Source organism: Nansenia antarctica (assembly GCF_963989245.1).
Source record: "Nansenia antarctica genome assembly, chromosome: 5".
In the NCBI taxonomy this organism is placed as follows: domain Eukaryota; kingdom Metazoa; phylum Chordata; class Actinopteri; order Argentiniformes; family Microstomatidae; genus Nansenia; species Nansenia antarctica.
In genome coordinates, this window is record NC_137690.1 from 15,508,175 (window position 1) to 15,528,377 (window position 20,203).

The 20,203-nt window shown below is 43.3% G+C and overlaps 1 gene segment (V, D, J or C); it reads left to right on the plus strand.

The window, feature by feature from the left end:
- The first annotated feature begins 517 nt into the window (after positions 1-517).
- LOC308158981 (Ig mu chain C region membrane-bound form-like) lies at positions 518-5,412 on the plus strand. The segment is given in 5 exons: positions 518-562; positions 1,536-1,844; positions 3,466-3,813; positions 4,137-4,454; positions 4,898-5,412.
- Positions 5,413-20,203: the final 14,791 nt, after the last annotated feature.

Below are 20,203 nucleotides of genomic sequence, written 5' to 3' on the forward strand. Positions count from 1 at the left end.
GGTTAGTTTTTGTGCGTAGCGTGTATTGACACATTACACTGTGACAACGCTTTCGACTACTGGGGAACAGGCACCATGGTTACTGTTTCATCAGGTAAGGAAAGTAGAGGATCTTCATTTCATCGTAGAAATTAATTTGAAGGAATTTACACAGACAGAAAAAAACTGTTATTGTAAACGTTTTTTAAACCTTTAAGACAGAATCCCATTGTGTTATGGTGTACAACAGTAGGCGTTGCAAAATGTAGGGATGGTTGGGACCATTTATTCGGCTTGGTTTCAGGCTGTTTAAATGTCAAATATCAAACTCGATTCAATACTGTATTTGGTCACGTATCTTTTTAATTGATCACCCGCATATTACATCACTGTTGATTCATAACAGTAATAATAGAGTAGCATACCGTACACTAATTAATTGTATAGCCTGACCTTAAAATAGGCTACTAAAAAAAGTAATTCTTAGGCGCAAAGGTTTTTGTACATATATCTGCTGGTTCGTTGCACTGTGACGATGCTTTTGACTACTGGGGGAAAGGAACAATGGTTACGGTTTCATCAGGTAAGACATTCAACTCTTCATTTTCATGTTTTGTAATCTTCAATGAAATGTCTAATTCGTACATTCGATACGTTTCGATACGATTCGATACCTTTCTGCTGAAAGATGTAATTAATGTCCTCGTAAAAACGTCCATCTGATGTCAAGCTTCGTGTGTATCACACGATCACACGGTGTGACACACTTGCATAACGTAAAATAGTAGGAGCATTAGGTCTACAATAAACAGAAATACAAAAGGGTGCAATGAGTGTGACCTAATTTAAGAACACTTTAGATAGGGTTAGGCCTATACTATTATGGTTGCCTTTTTGTACCAGTCGGTACATTCATTCAGCACTGTGCTACGGTGCTTTTGACTACTGGGGTCAGGGTACAATGGTAACCATCTCATCAGGTAAGAGTTACAGGATTTATCTAATTCATAACAACATTAATTTAAATATTGTCGCATATTGTTGATGTTAAAACTCGTATAGTTAATATGTATGTTTAGATTGGGCATTTCTGCTGTTGCTCAGCTGTCTAAGAATGTTTTTAAAACGCATTAAGTAGCCTATTATATGATGCTTCTGATAAAATGTTCCAAACTGAGCGACAGAGGTTTTTTTGTTCATGGTAATATAGGCTTCCTAATAAGCAGTCGTTATTACATGAACAGAATACCAATGCCTTGAGTCGTTTCAATGAACTTTCAATTAGAACTTATGGAAATAGAGAGCAGTCTGAATTGTCAGTGAGTTAAAGAATGATGTTCACAATAGGCTACCTAAACGCTGTCGAATAATTCATTTGTTCCTATGCAGAAGAACAACAACAACAAACGCAATATTTAGTCGGATAACAGAAATGACGGAATCAGTGAAAAAAATAAAAAAAACATCGCAATATTAAGAGGGGAAACATTTACATGTATTCTGTGTAGAGGCTATTACAGTTTGTATTTAATAAACCAAAACATGTTTTGTCTTAGCTGCACCATCTGGCCCAACTGTCTTCCCGCTGGCACAATGTGGGTCTGGAACTGGGGACCTGGTCACTCTGGGCTGCCTGGCTACGGGCTTCACCCCAGCCTCCCTGACCTTCACATGGACCGAGCCCAGCGGCAGCGCCCTGACGGACATCCTTCAGTACCCGGCCGTCCAGAGGGATGGGAAATACATGGCAGTCAGTCAAGTCCGTGTCAAGAAGGTGGATTGGGAGGCGAAGAGGGATTTCCAGTGTGCTGTGGAACACCCGGCGGGTAGTGTGGTGGGAAAACCTGTGAAACCAAAACCACCAGGTAAGATTCTGCCAGGTGGGGGGAGAAAATGTGTATTTGATGCCACTTTGCCAAATGATCGGCAGTGAATGAAGCCTTAATGGAAACGTGGTAAACCGTTAATAAGGTTCTATGATGACGCTGAAATATAGTGATATATTGCCATATTGACACCAATAATGTTATATCATCCTTTATATGATATGCTAAAACATGATCTTTCAAGTATCTATATAGGCCTTACAAAGATATAGGCAAAGGCAGGCTTAATTACGTTTAGCCAGGCTTAATTACGTTTTAAGTGGGTCCTATTCTGACTGTAAGTACTGTATCCTTCTTCTAATGTACTAGAACAGTACATATGTGGTTTATGGTAAAAACAAAACAACTCTTTAACAGCAGACATCCTTATTGAATCGCAATATACTGTAGGCTGAGATACTGTACAGTAAATAGCAACACAAAAAACCTGCATTGACTTATGAGGTGGGAAAACATTTTGGGGAAATATGAAATTATTTGATGCAACTGGAATAATGCTTAAGTCACAAAAGATAAGTGTATTTGCGCTTCTTTGAACTTATGAGTGACGAATTGAAAATACTGCATGTATGAATAGACGCATAGCCTATTATTGCAAGTTGGAGACCAAATTGAATGAGTAAGAATTACATTTTTGTAGTCTATTTTGGCCAAAACTTGACGTGGACAATGAATGGACTTTATTGTCATTGCTACAGTACAGGTACCAAACAACGACATTTACGTCGAGACATTTGGGAATTTTAAGCAGTACAAATATAATATTTTTATATTCTTAGTCTTGTTTACCACTCAGTCTTACCAAAACATTGTCTTAGCTTGTCTGATCAAACATCTAATGTCTGTTTTGAGTTAGAACAGTGACATAGGGAAGTATAAAAATAAAAACAGATTTCAACTCATTTAAAAATCATGTCAGTTGTGACCAGTTGAACATCATAGCAGTAGGACTTCAGATGTCCTCAGTTGAGTCAGGTGGTTGAAGCTCTGGGCGGTGAGGATTGGATTGTAGCTGTAGCTTGCCCATGTTTCTTTGAATTGGTGGCTGACTGTCTCTCCCTGTGTATGCTTACTCTGGTCCGGGAGGTTGCCATGAGTGTTGGGCTCTGTTTGCTTTCCTCTGCCTACATAACCTTTTTATGTTGTCTAAATCTTTGCATGACTGTATACTGCATATTCACATCGTGAAGCAGTTTTGCTGTAAATCTGCATTTGTGTGTCTGGCTTGTCGCAATCAAGTTACTTTAATTGTCATTTTCCTATGACACAACTTACTTATGTTTCATGTGTGATGCATCTCATCAATCTGTCATTTGATCATTAAAGCGGCCAAGCAGCTACAGTAGCTGTGGTCTGGTGGTTGTGCTAAGCACATTCCAAAACTGCACCAAACTGTCGCTTTTAATAAAGGTGTGTTAAAGACAAGAATGGATAAGAAAAAGTAAATAAAGCTTTCAATCAGTTAGTCATACATCCATCTATGGTTGGTTTATCAAGCCTTCTGAGGAAACCTCCTTTCCATTCAGTTTTGTTCCTCTATCAGCATCTGCGTATAGTTTCCTCAGCTTCTGCGTCATATACGTGTACGTTTGTTTTTCAGTTGTGTTGCTGCAGTCCCCGTCTCTTTACATTATGACCCCCTCTAAGGAGGAGATGGAACAGAACCAGACGGCTTCCTTCGCCTGCTTTGCCATCGGCTTTTCACCCAAACCGTACGCCATCAAATGGATGAGAAAACAAAATGACAAAGACGCAGGCGTGCAGGCGATATTTGAGGTTAACACGTCTTATGAGAGTGGGAAGAAGAACGAGTCGACTCTGTACAGCGCAGCGAGCTCTCTCCAGGTCAAGGACACTGATTGGATGGATGCAAGAACAGAGTTCACATGCATGTTTGAGCACAAAGCCGGAAACATATCCAAATCTGTGAAGTACTCTTCCCCAAATAGTAAGTACAATTTATCGATTTGTATCTACATCGTCTTTAAGACAAGTGATAAATAGTCTTGATGGTACTCTATTCAAAGGAAACGTTAGAACACTTTTTTTTTTACAAGAATATACTATTGATAGTAGTTTGTTCCAAGTCAATGGTAATAAACAATTTCCATAATCGTATCAAATTGGCCTTTTGTGGGAATCGGTTACCAGTGTATTTGAGGACGGATCACAGACAGTAAAGTCTAAAACTGTGATCCAAACAATTGTGTCGCCACTCCAATTGCTCTGCTGTTGTTCCACACATCTGACCTTCCCTGCGTCCTCTCTCAGCAGCTCACAGCTGTGGTGACTATGTGGACATTCAGATCGTCCCACCCTCTCTGGAGGACATGTTCATCCTGAAGAGAGCGGAGCTTGTGTGTGAGGTCACTGAGAAAGTGCCCGGCCTTGAGACGGTCACATGGCAGAACGAGGACGGAAAAACCATTGTAGGCAGGTCATCCAAACGTATACGAGACGGCAAAGAAATCTCTACTAATGCGGTCGACATCCTTTATGACGATTGGAGCAAGGGGGCAAAGTTCATCTGTGTTGTTGAACACAAAGATGACATCGATAAGCCAACGAAGACCTACACAAGGGAGAACGGTAAGGCAGACATTTTGGTTCCACATTTCCTCATTTAAGTTTAAAGACTAAGATGTTGTGTCTTAAATGAGCAGTTTACCCAAATTACAAAATCTCATATCTCCTCACCCTGAAATTAGTCAAGACAGACTTTAATTCACACTTTGGTTCTGTTCATTTGGGCACTGTCAGTAACAGCTAATTGATAGGATTTTCCAAAATCCAAAGGAAGTCAATGGACCCTAAATTAGCATGTTTTGAAGTGTACTAAATGAGTTAACATCTCCAGTGTAGCGTGAGTGAGCCCGAATCACTGTTAATGTTCATCTGCAGAACCAATGTTAGAGTTTCCCTACCCCAGATAAAAGCCTTCTCCTGGCCTAAGCATCTTCAACAGTCCTTGATTTAGTCCAGGACTTGGCCTAACCTGTGGAAACGGCCTAAGTGTTTTCTCATGCTTCCAGGGGGAGAGCTGAAGCGTCCGTCCGTGTTTCTGCTGGCTCCAGTGGAACAAACTAGCAGTGACACGGTGACCCTGACTTGCTATGTCAAAGACTTCTACCCCAAAGAGGTTGTAGTGACTTGGCTCGTTAACGATTTACCTGTGCAGGAAACCGTCAATTCGACCGCGTACCAATTCCACACCACTGGGCCGATTCAGACAGGAAACACCTTCTCTGTCTACGGTCAGCTAACCTTTAGCAACGACTTCTGGAAGAACAAGGAGGTGGTGTACAGCTGTGTGGTGTACCACGACAGTGTGATGAAGGCCACCCAGGTGCTGGTCAGATCCATGGATAGAACCTCAGAGAAGCCCAACCTAGTCAACCTCAGCTTGAATATCCCTCAGAGCTGCAAAGCCCAGTAGAGCTGTTATGGTGTTTGTTTTGTGACGCTCTGCTTGTTGTGTGCGTGTGTGTGTGTGTGTTTGTGATGACATGCGTGTCTTTTTGAAGTGCAGAATAAAAAAATAAAAACATTTTAATTCATAATCCCAGTGATGTATGTCCTGTCCTGTTACTTGTCATGTGTGTCCCGTCCTCCCACACTGTGCAGAGCTCTAAGTTACAGTAGTGCACACTACAAAAAGTACATCTAAGTAAGCTGCACTAGTTTTAAGCTGCATTAGACTGCACTAGTTTTAAGATGTTTTTTGAGAGCTGACTTTTTGCAATGCAGTGTCTCTCTTTGAAGACTGAATGTCAACTTTCACACAGCACAAATAGAAGTAAGCACATAAGGGAGAATGAAGGCCATGTATGCTCTCATAAACATAAAAATACAGTTCCTTAGCCAGCAATGAGAAAAACATATAGAGTAGGTGTTCTGATTGTAGTGAGCAGAGAGGTAGAATAGGTCAAGAGTTTAAAGATCCCTTCTTTGCACATTTACTGTACTGTAGCTGTACGTGGTAAAGGTTTTCACCAAGGAAAAATTTCTAGCATCCACTCATCCACATTCATAACAGGGTTAAAGGAGATCTGGTCACAGGAGAGAAGGAAAGTACAGACATAGTACATACAGAGATAATACCTGAAGCTAAAACGTTCCTCATACACTTTGTGTAATCAGATGTGATGCACGGAGCTTGTCCCCTGTCACACAGCCTGTGTCCAGTCTTCTGTGTGCTTCTGCTGTCTACTGGGCCTTTCCCATGTTAAAGGTGTACCGTACTTTACTCCAACATCATGTTCAGGTATATTTCTCATCAGTCCACCATAAGCAAAGCCTGAAGGCTCACAGATCTTACATGTACTTCCTGGAGGTTGTTTGGAAGTTTGATCTGATCACTATTCCAAGAAAAAAATAGAAGCTTCTCATTAGGATATCTGTGAGGCTTTAACACACACAACATATTATAACATAATTACGGTGGACTGATGGTAGTATACTTGATGATGGTTTTGAGTAAAGTACTCCTTTAAATCCAATTCTGTGGTGTCACAATAGCTTAGGAGCCATAATTGTTGTTCACAAGCCGAGCCAAGTCACTGAAGGTCCAATTACAAGCCAACCAGGTCGTATGGCAGGTCATTCCATAGCAAGTCAGGGTCACCTTCACTGCTGCTTTGACATCCCTACATTTTGGGAGGGTGCATTAAGTTTCAGAATGTCATCTAATATAGAAGCTGAAAATAATTGATTGATTCATAATTGATGGTGTGACACAACAACACTGCTGTCATCTCCAGAGTGCCTTGTGTTGACTGATGATGGTATGGAAACTGACAGAGACAGCATGGGGAATACCGCCCTGACCTTCATCCTCCTCTTCCTCATCACTCTGGTGTATGGTGTTGGAGCCACAGCCATCAAGGTAATGCCATAGGAATTATGGGTAGAGAAAGTAATGAGTAATGAATGTGGGGAAAATGTAATTGAGTTTACCAAAAAGTGTGTCTGGATTTGTTTTATTTGAATGTAAGAGGGTATTGAAACTTGCAAAGCTTTCATATTTGGCTGAGCCAAAACTAGGATAATGTTTTCACAAACGCAGACGACTCCAACCAGGGACCATCTATCCTTACAAAATAAATAGATTTGTAATATTATTGATCATTTTCAGAGAATTTGAATGTTTTATGTATTAATACTTAGTAAGTATTCTGTAGCATGGTCCCAAGCGCAATTTGCGCATTGCCATTGTTTACAACATCCTGTATTCCCATTGGTTGAACATCCTATATATCGACTCTGAGCACCTGTCAAACTGTGTTAGAATGTTAGAATTCACCACAGATATTTTAATTGAGTCCTGAGAAAATCGTTGGCTGAATTGGCAGAGTGTCTTCTTAATGCTTAATAGCAAAAACGTTCCAACAGATTCTATTCTACAAAGACTAATGAGAGGGCACATGGGGTTATTTCATGTCCTTTGAATCAACCGAGTAGTTTACAGTTAGAGAAATGAGAGGGCGTCATTCTTATTAATTGTAGTTTGAGGTGGTTATGTCTGCATGTTAATACATGTTTGCTTCTAATTTCAGGTCAAATGAGGAAGACCAAACATTTTGAAGAAGGAACTGATAATAAAACATGTTTAGCTGCAGTTTTATTGCTGACTCTATTTACTATTAAAAATGTGTTTGAATCTGTAGAACGTAGATTAATACATTTGTAAATATTTAATTGTGTCTTTTAACCCTTTTTAAACAATAAAAGTTTGAAGTGAACATATTTATTAAACAGTGTTTTCATCTTCATTTATCTTTGTTCATCTAATCAGACAATGCAGCTAAGAGGCGATTTCATGAAATACTTTATGGTTCATATTTCATGCTTATGATTTAACTTTGGTTTCGAAGTTTGGTTCCAATTGAATGGTTTTTGTGGTTTTGATGTGCAGGTTAATTCAACTTGAGTGTCCTTGTGCAGTTTGCATAATGTGTTCTGCATTGACCCACCTGGACTCAATAGTCCGTGCTCCACTTGGTATGCAAACTACTTAGAGGTAGCTTCATGTTAATAATAAACTACTTAGAGGTAGCTTCATGTTAATAATAGGGTTGGCAAGAGAACGAAAGCTGAACACCATCTCCTAATCCATCACCTAACAGACCTGAGGACAGAAGTTCAATCCTAAAGGTTCAGATATATTCAAATAACAGACATGACCAGACCTCACACCTGTCTTCTGTCACACTTGGTTAGTCAGCACCACGTTTCACTTCTGTTTGGATTCTATTTTGGTAGCCGGGTGTTACCCCGCGCTTCCGCCTGCTGCATGCCTGCTCGCTGAGGCCTATCCTGCTCTGACATCTGCATGTCAGCCCTCGAGCTCCCCAACCACCTGACCATCAACTGTCATGGCCCCATCAACCAGCCTCTCTCTTACGCCATCTACTGTACATTATATAACAAGTCATTACACCGAGCCCTGACAGAAATGTGATTACTTAAGACTATACAAAGAGTAAGGTATGTACATTTTATGTTGAATCTAAAATAATATTCACATTTCTATGTAATCGGAACATCTGACCCCTTCATTTTGTCAAGCAAAAGCATATTGTTTTAATGCGTGCACAACATTACATTTGTATCTGTGATCCATAACTTCAGCAATCTATCAAACTGGAAAGTTGACTGTAAAGTTTTAATGTCCACGTTTATTCAGCGATTGTTCCTCCAAACATCGCCCTGTACCCCCTCTGGGATGGCCAGGAGGGGGCGTCGGAGGTGGGACTCCTCTGCACCCTGAGTGGGTTCTACCCAGACACGCTGAGTGTGGAATGGCTGCTGGACGGCAAGCGTCCGGTCACCTCTCCAGTCCAGACGAAGCTCCGGAGTGTGGAGGGAGTGGAGAAAACCTTTAGTCTGAGCAGCCAGCTGGAGTTGAACCTGAGCCAATGGACAAAGGGGTCAAAGGTTACATGCGAGGCCACCCACAGTGGAGTAAAGTCTGAGAAGACCACCAGCATTTGTTCAGGTGGGTTAGTACATCAGTGCACAGGAGTACAGGTGCCACATTATACAGTATCAATGTGCTGGATGCAAAGTGCAATTTCCCTATTCTTTGCACTTTGTCTTAAACATTCAATGGAAACTGGCCTTGAAACTCTTTGTGAGGACATCACACTACATATTATGAGTTCAGAATAACTTGATCTGAGTTTGGGTTTAGAAATGTTCTAGAAATGTTCTTGGTAGACAGTTATTTGTGATGTCATGTTTAAAACATCACTTGTTTTTTACTTGTATGAAAACTCCTCTTGTCCCTTGTTTGTCTTGCTGTCAGCTCGCCCCTCCTCTGCTCCCTCTATTCACCTGGAGACCCCTAAATTCAGGACAGTGATGTCACAGAACGATGCAACAGCTACATGCGTGGTCAACACTGCATATGGAGCCACAGTGTCCTGGCTTCTGGATGGAGAAGATCCCATTAAACGAGAGTACCAGTCCAGCAGTACAACCCTCAGCATCAGTGATGACCTCACTCGTCCCTCACAACGATGGAAAACCTTGAAGACCCTAACATGCAAAGCTGAACATCCCTGCTTCAAATCTCCCATTGAGAACACACATCGTTTTACAGGTTAGAATCAACGCAACCTCTTTAGCCGGACGCACCCAGAATTGGGCCCAAATTCTGCTTTAATTTGATATTGTTTACTTCATCTCTTTGTCATGTGTAGCATGTTACTCTGAACTATGCAGTGTAGTTTGGGTCTGGTGTTTAGCTGTAAATTAGTCAAAATAAGGCTTTCAGCATATAACAGTTATGCAAGACATGTACACACAAGTGAAAGCTGCCATCTTATCCTGCAACCTATCCTTTGGTTGATCCTTCCCTTCTGTGTTTTGTGTGTGTCTGTGTTTCTCCAGAGCCTTCCACTCCCACGGTGCAGATCAGGAGGTCTCTCCAAGGCTTACTGAAGGGGGACAGTGCTGTGTTGGAGTGTGACATCACGCAACTCTCTTCCAGTGACCTTCACGTCACCTTTCAGGCCAACGGGCAAGACATCTCTGAGAAACAGTTTGTGGAAATGGCCGCCTCCAAAGACCTCCATTCCATCACTAGACGTTTCTCTGTCGGAAAGCGACTCTGGAAGAAAGACAGCACTTTCACCTGCAAAGTGACCCAAGGGTTCTCCGGCAACTGGGTGTCTAATTCCACTGGAGAGATCTTTGGTGGGTGACATCTCTCTTCTTCCCTATATTATTTTTTTTTATTTTTTTATTTTTTTTTGAGTGGGACAGTCCCACTCTTATATTTGTTTTGATTTGTAATGGATAGAGATAGTGTTGAGAGACAGGAAAGTAAGGAGGAGAGGGTCTGTCAGCAGGGCATGGGCTGGATTATAACCCATTCTAACCCATAATCAACATTGGCATACTGTACAGTATGCGTGCACTGTAGACCATGGTGCTGGAACACTGGACCACCCCAGGCTGTGGTGCTAGACCCCCGGACCACCCCAGGCTGTGGTGCTAGACCACTGGATCACCCCAGGTCGTGGTGCTAGACCCCTGGACCACTCCAGGCCATGGTACCAGACCAATGGACCATTCCAGGCTGTGGTTCTAGACCACTAGACCAGTCCAGGTCATGGCATCAGACCACTGGACCACCCCAGGCTATGGTACCAGACCACTGGACCACTCCAGCCTGTGGTGCTAGACCACTGGACCACCCCAACCCTATGTGATACTTTGTTTTCCTGTTACTTTTGACAAGGGACTCAATGACATACAGTAGAACAGTATCTTCTTCATAAAGGGGGTAAATGGAATGTTTCCTGTTTTGTTTCTATAGGAGACCTGTCCATGGAGCTCAGTCTAGTCCCCAGGGAGCAGTCAGACCTAGCGGGGCAGAGACTGATGTGCTCTGGGCGGGGCTTCAACCCTCAGACCAAGTGGCTCTCTGGATCTAAACCCAAACCTGCAGCGGCCAATGAGATCAGGATGGGGGGAGATGGACGTGTGGCAGTAGCCAGTCACATCACAGTGCCTCAGCAAGAGTGGAGCCAGGGGGCGGTCTTTACCTGTGAGGTCAGCGACAAGGATCTTGATAAAAAGGTCACCAAGAGCATCGATATATGTGCAGGTAGACCATTCTTTGCATTTTGTCTTAACCATTCAAAGGAAAACTAGCCTTGAAACTCTTTTTCAGAACATCTCACTACTTATTAGGAGTTCAGAATAACTTGGTTTGATGATCTGACGTCATCAGAGATTAGAAATGTTCTTGGTACAAAGTGCAATTTGTGATGTCATGTTTGAAACATCAACTGATTTTTTACTTGTATGAAAACTCCTCTTGTCCCTTGTTTGTCTTGCTGTCAGCTCGCCCCTCCTCTGCTCCCTCTATTCACCTGGAGACCCCTAAATTCAGGACAGTGATGTCCCAGAACGATGCAACAGCTACATGCGTGGTCAACACTGCATATGGAGCCACAGTGTCCTGGCTTCTGGATGGAGAAGATCCCATTAAACGAGAGTACCAGTCCAACAGTACAACCCTCAGCATCAGTGATGACCTCACTCGTCCCTCACAACGATGGAAAACCTTGAAGACCCTAACATGCAAAGCTGAACATCCCTGCTTCAAATCTCCCATTGAGAACACACATCGTTTTACAGGTTAGAATCAACGCAACCTCTTTAGCCGGACGCACCCAGAATTGGGCCCAAATTCTGCTTTAATTTGATTATTGTTTACTTCATCTCTTTGTCATGTGTAGCATGTTACTCTGAACTATGCAGTGAGCATATACACACACAACTTCAAGGTTACCTATCAAATGGCATCCTGCTTTTGCATCTGATAATTGTGTACATTATTGGTTTCACCATTCAGAATTTCTTTTATTTTTGTCTTATGCAACTCCCCCTATTTCAGGGTAGCCAGAAGTAATGGGAGAGTTTCATGAAATGTACAAATGCAGCACTGATTTAGTATTCAGTCTTGCCTGAATAGTCTTCATCAATATGAAGGCCAGCTTCTTCTTATGTCACAATGTCAGTTTGTTCATGAATCAAAAGACGTTTCCGTGTCTAACAATGTAACATTTCAATGAACTGAAGAAAGTAATAATCTATAAAGCATATTTTCTATTTCTGTCCGTCCAGATCCCAAGCCACCGGCCGTGGAGATCGTGAGGCCCTCTGATTTGGACATGTTGGGGTCCAGCAGCACCACGCTGATCTGCCTGGTGTCTGGGTTCTTCCCTTCTGACGTCGTGGTGCATTGGGAGCAGAGCGGCAGCAGGCTGGATGATGACCGCTACACGAGCAGCGCTTCTGTCCAGTTTGCAGGAAGCAGCACCTACTCCATGCAGAGCAGACTCACTGTGCCTTGGTCCGAGAGGGGCCGAGACTCCTCCTACTCTTGTGTGGTCCGACACGAGTCGTCCCAGAGTCCGTTTACAAGCACCATAGCGAGTGTGTTCGGTGAGTGGAGAGTGGATGTGGGAGTGAGATGACATCAGCAGGGTAGAGGGTAATGGGTGGCAGGTAGCCTAGAGGTTAGAGAGGCAGGTAGCCTAGAGGTTAGAGAGGCAGGTAGTCTAGAGGTTAGAGAGGCAGGTAGCCTAGAGATTAGAGAGGCAGGTAGTCTAGAGGTTAGAGAGGCAGGTAGTCTAGAGGTTAGAGAGGCAGGTAGTCTAGAAGTTAAAGAGGCTGTGTCTCTCCCTCTAGCCTCAGTTATTCATATCCCCCCACCTGTGTCTCTCCCCCTAGCCTCGGTTCTCCCCTCCCAGCCCACAGCCATCCTGCTGCAGGGTCCTGATGAGCTGGTGTGCCTGGTGTCTGGCTTCAGCCCTGCCACCATCAAGGTTACCTGGCTGCTGGATGATGTCACGCTGCTGTGGAACCACAGCACCAGCGCCCCCTACAGGGAGCCTGGGGGAAAGTTCAGCCTGCATAGCCGCCTTTACCTGCCCCCCCAGGACTGGGTACCAGGGGCAGTCTACAGCTGCAGAGTAACCCATGGCAACCACACCCTGGCCCGGAACATCTCCAAACCAGGTGCCTGTCTTGCCACACATGTCTTATATGTGGGGGGGCTTTGAATGAGAGCTTTAGCCTGTTAGCATCTCTTATATGTGGGGTTTTGAATGAGAGCTTTAGCCTGTTAGCACCTCTTATATGTGGAGGTTTTGATGAGAGCATTAGCCTCTTAGCATCTCTTATATGTGGGGTTTTGAATGAGAGCTTTAGCCTGTTTGCCCAGCCACCCCCTTGACAGTTATTTATATTATACATTATACATATATTATATCTACTCAGTACTTATTTATTTATTGTTTATTTTTAACATGGTAATGTATGTCCATTATTTATTATTTTTGGTATTTGTGGGGGATTGTGAATGAGAGCATTAGCCTTTTGCTAGTCTGTTTGTTATTTAGCAATCTGGCTGTTGCCAACAATATAGCGTGTATTCTGGCACCCAGTCCGGTGCTACATCAGTAATTGATAAAAGTATTTTAAATGAATCAGAATCCTCCTTTTTGATCATCAGATTCATTACATATGGCACAATGGGATTGGTTGCCCATATGTGTTTCTAATGTCTGGGCGGCTGTGGCGCAGGAGGCAGAGCTGCCATCTAATGATCGCAAGGTTGGCAGATCGGCGGTTCGAGCCTCAGCTGGCCACATGTCAAAGTGTCCTTGGGCAAGACACTGAACCCCAAAATTGCTCCCAGTGAGCGGGCGGGCGCCTTGCATGGTAGCTTGCCGCCATTGGTGTGAATGGGTGAATGAGAGGACGTTGTTAAGTGGATAAAGGCGCTATATTTAAAAAGATGTGTCTATAATGATGTCTGTGTCAAAATAGATGTTGTCCATTTGAATATGTGATCTGTCATGATGCCCTGGTTTATCTTGGTGGTGCCCAGAGTATTGAACATATAACAACTCACTGAACACCTCTGTTTTACCCTCTGTAAAGAAGTCCTTGAGGAGGCCGTGTTCTTCGATGAGAACAAGCATGCTCCCATTCTGCAGGACCTGGTGGAAGAGAGCTGGAACATGGCTTGCATCTTCCTTATCCTCTTCCTCATCTCTCTTCTCTACAGCATCGTGGTCACTCTCAGTAAGGTAAGGTAAGGAGTTCTGTCTGCCTTGAGTTCTGTCTCTGCTTGTTTGTTCTTTGCTTGGGAAGGAAACCTATGTTCCCCCATCATGTCAAAGATGCTGACAGTGTTGACTCTTAAGACCTCGCTAAAAACCCACCTGTTCACCTTCAAATGTATTATTATTATTATGCATTCTTGTATCTGATGTATCTTTGCTACATGTTGTGATCACATAGTGTTAATCAGTGGGCATGGCTGTGATTTCACAGCAACAATGAGTTAACGACACTACGGATATGTACATTTTTGAACCCCCTGAAGAGGTTGTAATCTAGATTTGGTTGCTTTTCTCTTAGGTACTTAGTTACTTCTGTGTTGTATGATGTCACAAGCACTTCTAAAGAATGTTGCCACCTGTCACAGGTGCCTGTCCACGTTGTGTAGTAGCACCGTCTGTATAGATGACCCAAAACTCAATTATGAACTCACATTTTCCTACCTCTCTCTCCTCAGACAAAATGATGACTTCAGAGTGTTTCAACTTGATGGATCCCAGGGTGTTGAATTGAGAATGAAATAATTTATGAGGACATGAGATCTTATAATAGTACATTTTCGTCATGTTTCCATGTAGCAGTGTATTGTTTACTTGCTTATAGACAGCTCTAGCAACTTACATTTTTTTTGTTATTTTAGTTTGTATCTTTAGCACCACGTAGGGAGATACGACAGTAGTGTGCATGTGATTTGATTTCAATCAAGCTTGCAAGAAAATTATGCAAAATGGTGACCTGATATTACCAAGTGCTGTTAATGCCACTTAATCTGAGCTGTTTGCTGAAAATAAATGTGTTAATCTCATTGTCTTGTTGTCTGTTATGCAGTTGTAAACACTGAAAAGACGAACTCAACAATATTGTTGTCAAACATACACACAGTATAACTGTATCTACTAGCAGGTATAGGGCCGGTTTCACAGACAAGGCTTAAGCCTAATCCTAGACTAAAAAACATCTTCAATGGAGATTTTACATTGAAAGTGTGATTTAGTCCAGGACTAGGCTTAAGCCTTGTCTCTGAAACCGGCCCCTAGTCTTTCACTGGGGATGTAATTATGTAATCTCATGCAGAAGCAATAGCTTGAACCTCAGATTTTTCAACTGTAACACTGTGAATGTCCACTAGAGAGCGCCATGGTATTGTCCTAGTGCATAACTGCTATTTCCCATGTGAAAGACCAGGGCCCGGATTCACAAAGCATTCTTAAGAAAAAATTAGTTCTTAAATGTGTCTGTTGTCTATGTCAAGCTTCAAGTAGAGAAACTGGTCTCATTGTCTACTAGGCTGAGGTCTTCAATGTGTTGGTTCTGCCCAGACTGTCTGACTGTCTAGTGACTCTTGTGAATTCAGTCTTAAAGGTCTTTATCAATAATTTAAATGTCTTAGTAGGCATATTTTCCACCACACCCCTGACACCCCTCCCTCCTCCATGACTCCTGCCATCACCCCTCCCTCCTCCATGACTCCTGCCATCACCCCTCCCTCCTCCATGACTCCTGCCATCACCCCTCCCTCCTCCATGACTCCTGCCATCACCCCTCCCTCCTCCATGACTCCTGCCATCACCCCTCCCTCCTCCATGACTCCTGCCATCACCCCTCCCTCCTCCATGACTCCTGCCATCACCCCTCCCTCCTCCATGACTCCTGCCATCACCCCTCCCTCCTCCATGACTCCTGCCATCACCCCTCCCTCCTCCATGACTCCTGCCATCACCCCTCCCTCCTCCATGACTCCTGCCATCACCCCTCCCTCCTCCATGACTCCTGCCATCACCCCTCCCTCCTCCATGACTCCTGCCATCACCCCTCCCTCCTCCATGACTCCTGCCATCACCCCTCCCTCCTCCATGACTCCTGCCATCACCCCTCCCTCCTCCATGACTCCTGCCATCACCCCTCCCTCCTCCATGACTCCTGCCATCACCCCTCCCTCCTCCATGACTCCTGCCATCACCCCTCCCTCCTCCATGACTCCTGCCATCACCCCTCCCTCCTCCATGACTTCTGCCATCGCCCCTCCCTCCTCCATGACATCATGATGCAAATCCAGAGTCCTCCGAGTGTCTACTTATGTGCTGCTACAGACTTGTTGATTGTTGTCTGGAGAAAGCCTGGAGAAACTCTCAGTCTCTCCTGCAAGGGGTCTGGGTACAGCCTTACAACCTATGGTATGCACTGGATGAGACAAGCAGCAGGGAAGTCGTTAGAGTGGATGGGTTGGATCAATACCAACACTGGAGCATCAGGCTATGCCAACAGCCTCCAAGGGAGACTAACCAAAGACAGCTCTACAAGTATGACCCATCTGAAGCTCTCTAGTCTGAGAGCAGAGGACTCTGCTGTGTATTACTGTGCGCGTTGGGCACAGTGGTGTGAGTGAGTGGAGGAGCTGGACAAAAACCCCTCAGAGAATCACGTGTAGCAGAACCACCAGAGGGCAGTAGAGTATCAGCAAAGCAGAACCACATTTTACGAAATGCATGCATGCATGAACACACACACACACACACACACACACACACACACACACACACACACACAATCAGAAATTGTTGGAGTTAGACTGAGGGTGTTTCCATGCTGCAGATATGTTCATGTTCTGTAGGCATTGTTGCACAATTTTTGTATCGGACCTATACAAAAAGAATGAACAATTTGAGCATTTCACCAAAATATAAACATATGAAACAAGAAACGTGGCAGACGTTGTCATGCTGAGATGGAGAAGCACTGAGCTTTGTCATATGTCAAACTCACATTATGTTGGGACTTTGTAAAGGGTAACATGTTATGTGGACATGGAGAACAACACACATACACAAACTGTAATAAAAGTTGAAATTGTTCCCTAACCATTACTGGGGGCTATTCCACGAAGCTCGATAAAGTTCTAAGCCTCGATAAAGTTCTAAGCCTCGATAATGTTAGCTTGCGTTCGGTTCCATCAATGTGGCTCAAATAATTCGCTGCTTGGTTGAGCTCCTTCTGAGTCAGATATAATTAGCCTGGTCGCGACACAGCGACACAGACACGCGACACAGAAACAGCTCATTACTGGAGTAAGTAAGGGGCATGGAGAGAAACAGCTCATTACTGGAGTAAGTAAGGGGCATGGAGAGAAACAGCTCATCGGGAGCGCAGCCTTTGCCAACTATGCCCCAAAGCTTTGGAACACATTACCTTTAGAGATCAGGGAAGCCAGCTCACTAAATATTTTTAAAAGAAAGCTAAAAACGCACTTCTTCAATATAGCCTTCAACTAGCTTATCTGCACCTGCCCACTGCTCATTTGCCAGCTATTGCACTCCTTTAACTAGCTCATCTGCACCTGCCTACTGCTCATTTGCCAGCTGCTGCACTTTAAATGTTTTATCTATTTATTTCTTATATTTCTACACAGTAATGCACATGGTCTTTAAGCCTGTCAGCACAGCAGTCTTCTCTATTGGTGATGGTCAGAGTATCGACGTTGTACACATCCAGCAGGTCCAATCTCCACCAGGGGTTGGCCTCCTTCCGTGTGTGGGTGCAGGACTTTTGACGATAGTCTGTGTTTCTGTTCCCATCAATGGCCCTGAGAGGAGACCCACGATGACTCTGTGATGACTGAACAGCCACTCCTTTCAAAGCCACGTTCACTGGAGTGAAAAACAGAAGAGAAATCATGAATTGTGAACCTTATGTGCACTACATGGTAAATGGACTGCACTTATACAGCACCTTTATCCAAAGCGCTTTACAACAGCCTCTCATTCACACACCAATGTCGGCAAGCTACCATGCAAGGCACCGGCCCGCTCACTGGGAGCAATTTGGGGTTCAATGTCTTGCCCAAGGACACTTCGACATGTGGCCGGCCGGGACTCGAACCGCCAATCTACCAACCTTGCGATCATTAGAAGGCGGCTCTACCTCCTGCGCCACAGCCTCCCCTGAGCTGTGCACTGAGAGTCCACATTAAGTCCTAGAGGGACTCTAGCATGATATTCACAACATGCTTGAAACGATTGGCAGATAAGAGAAATACATTCCCATTGTTCTGAAAATATTTGGTTTTAAAAAGCGCTTTGTATGAGGACCTTAGAAATAATTGCTGCTCTTTCTTTTGTAAGTAGAGTATGACTTAACATCTAGTTAATGTTACCTGGAGGACGAATTTCCAAAGTGCCAAATACTTCCACTTCACACAGAGTAAGGAATTCGGTCCTGTCAGGGATGACCACACTGACATAGCGACCAAACCGGTTGGCACAGTTGAAGGTGTAGGTGTTTTCTGCTGTGATGTCCTGGATGTGAGCACACCTGAGAGAGACCGAGAGGATAAAGGTCAATGTCAGTTCAACAACGTAGCAAACCCATAAAAATGCACTGGCATGGATAAGAACAAAAGACGTCTTCAGATAGGTGAAGTCTTCTGCATTTAGCCGGAGGAAATGCTGCATGACTCACCTGGGATTCTTGTTGTTGACCAGTGAGGTACCAATACGAATCTCAGCACCTTTAAGCCTGTCAGCACAGCAGTCTCCTCTATTGGTGATGGTCACAGTAGCGACGTTGTACACATCCAGCAGGTCCACTCTCCACCAGGGGTTGGCCTCCTCCAGAGAGTGGGTTCAGGATCCTTTGTGAAAGTCTTTGTTTTTGTTCCCATCAATGGCCTTGGCAGCAGCACCATTATGACGAGATGATGACTGAACAGCCAATCCTTTCAAAGCTACGTTTTCTGGAGTGAAACAGAAGAGAAGTCATGAATTGTGATCCCTATGTGCACTGAGAGTCCACATTAAGTCCTAGAGGGGCTCTAGCATGATATCATTCACAATGTTCTTGAGTCAGTTGACAATTCAAAAAAAGACACATCTCAGAAGGTTACAATAGTCAGACATGCTTTATGTAATGTACAATCTAACTGAACATGCCAGTAACAGTCTTTAATGTTGTATTCTTACCCAGTTCCAGTGGGAGGCCTTGTGGTAGCACAACTCCTGTGGAAATGTCCATATCATGATGCTTTACAAGATGTTTGTCACTCCAGTTATACAAGTACAACCGTGAGAGTTACTTTCACACGGGGGTCTCCATTTAGGGTCTCCATTTAGGGTGCGTATAAGACAGAATATAATATCAAAATATAAGAGGCAAAATAAAACAATTAAAAATTAGAATTAACAAATTACACATTTAAGGCAATTATACATCCAGCAGGATTTATTTGCAGAGGCAGTGAAAGCATACAGAACATAACCAAGGTGGTGGGGGACTGACTGGTGCAGCAGTAGTGGTGGAGGGGCGATAGATGGAAGACATGAGGTACAGCAACATTTTATTAGGATCAAATGCAGTTACTAGACACTTACCTGCTAAAGTGTAAAGTAGACCCCATTGCATGGCTTGTTGTGGCATCATTGAATCACCTGTTTTCAATTTCCTCTGTAAAAATGAGATAATAAGTTCAACAACGCTGCCTCCCATGCGCTTCAAACACACATTTGCTAAAACTATTGGATAAATGTCAATTTGACATCACATCCAAGAGTCATGGATAGCCACAGTAGTTTAGAGATTGCTACATGTGGATTCTTTTTGGTTCCATGTGGAAGCCTTTCCACAGAAGTTTCTTCATGTAGCCCATTTTGGAAGCGTTTTTTGTAAGAGTGTAGGTCAACGACAGTTCACTACTACAGAAGTAGCAAGAAATAAACAATCCTCAGTACTCACAACTCTAGTAGACCTTATTGTGCTCCTGGTTATTCAGTGTTGCTCTTCTCAACATACAGCAAACAGACTCCTTCAAGTGGCAAGATAATACCCCTCTCTACTCAGCTGCTCCTTATATACAATCATTTCTAGTCACATGACCAGGAATTGAGGGAACTGAGATTGATTTGGGTACTGTGTCTGATAATAGGTTGTGTTTTCAGGCTAATGCAGATGCCATTTCTGAGAAGGAAAACAACGTCTTTTCTTACTGAGTTATTGAATTCTGAATTATTTTAATGTGTGCACCAAAATGATGACTCTGTTCTATTGGCCAATAAGAATAGGCTTGGTCGGCTTGTCAGAGTGGTCTTTCTTTGTTTTATTATTTTGAAACTGTAAAAATAAAAATAAAAAATATCTAGCTGTAAAAGGTTACAAATAAAAATGAATCTTGCTTTAAAAAAGACTTGAATATTATTTAAAAT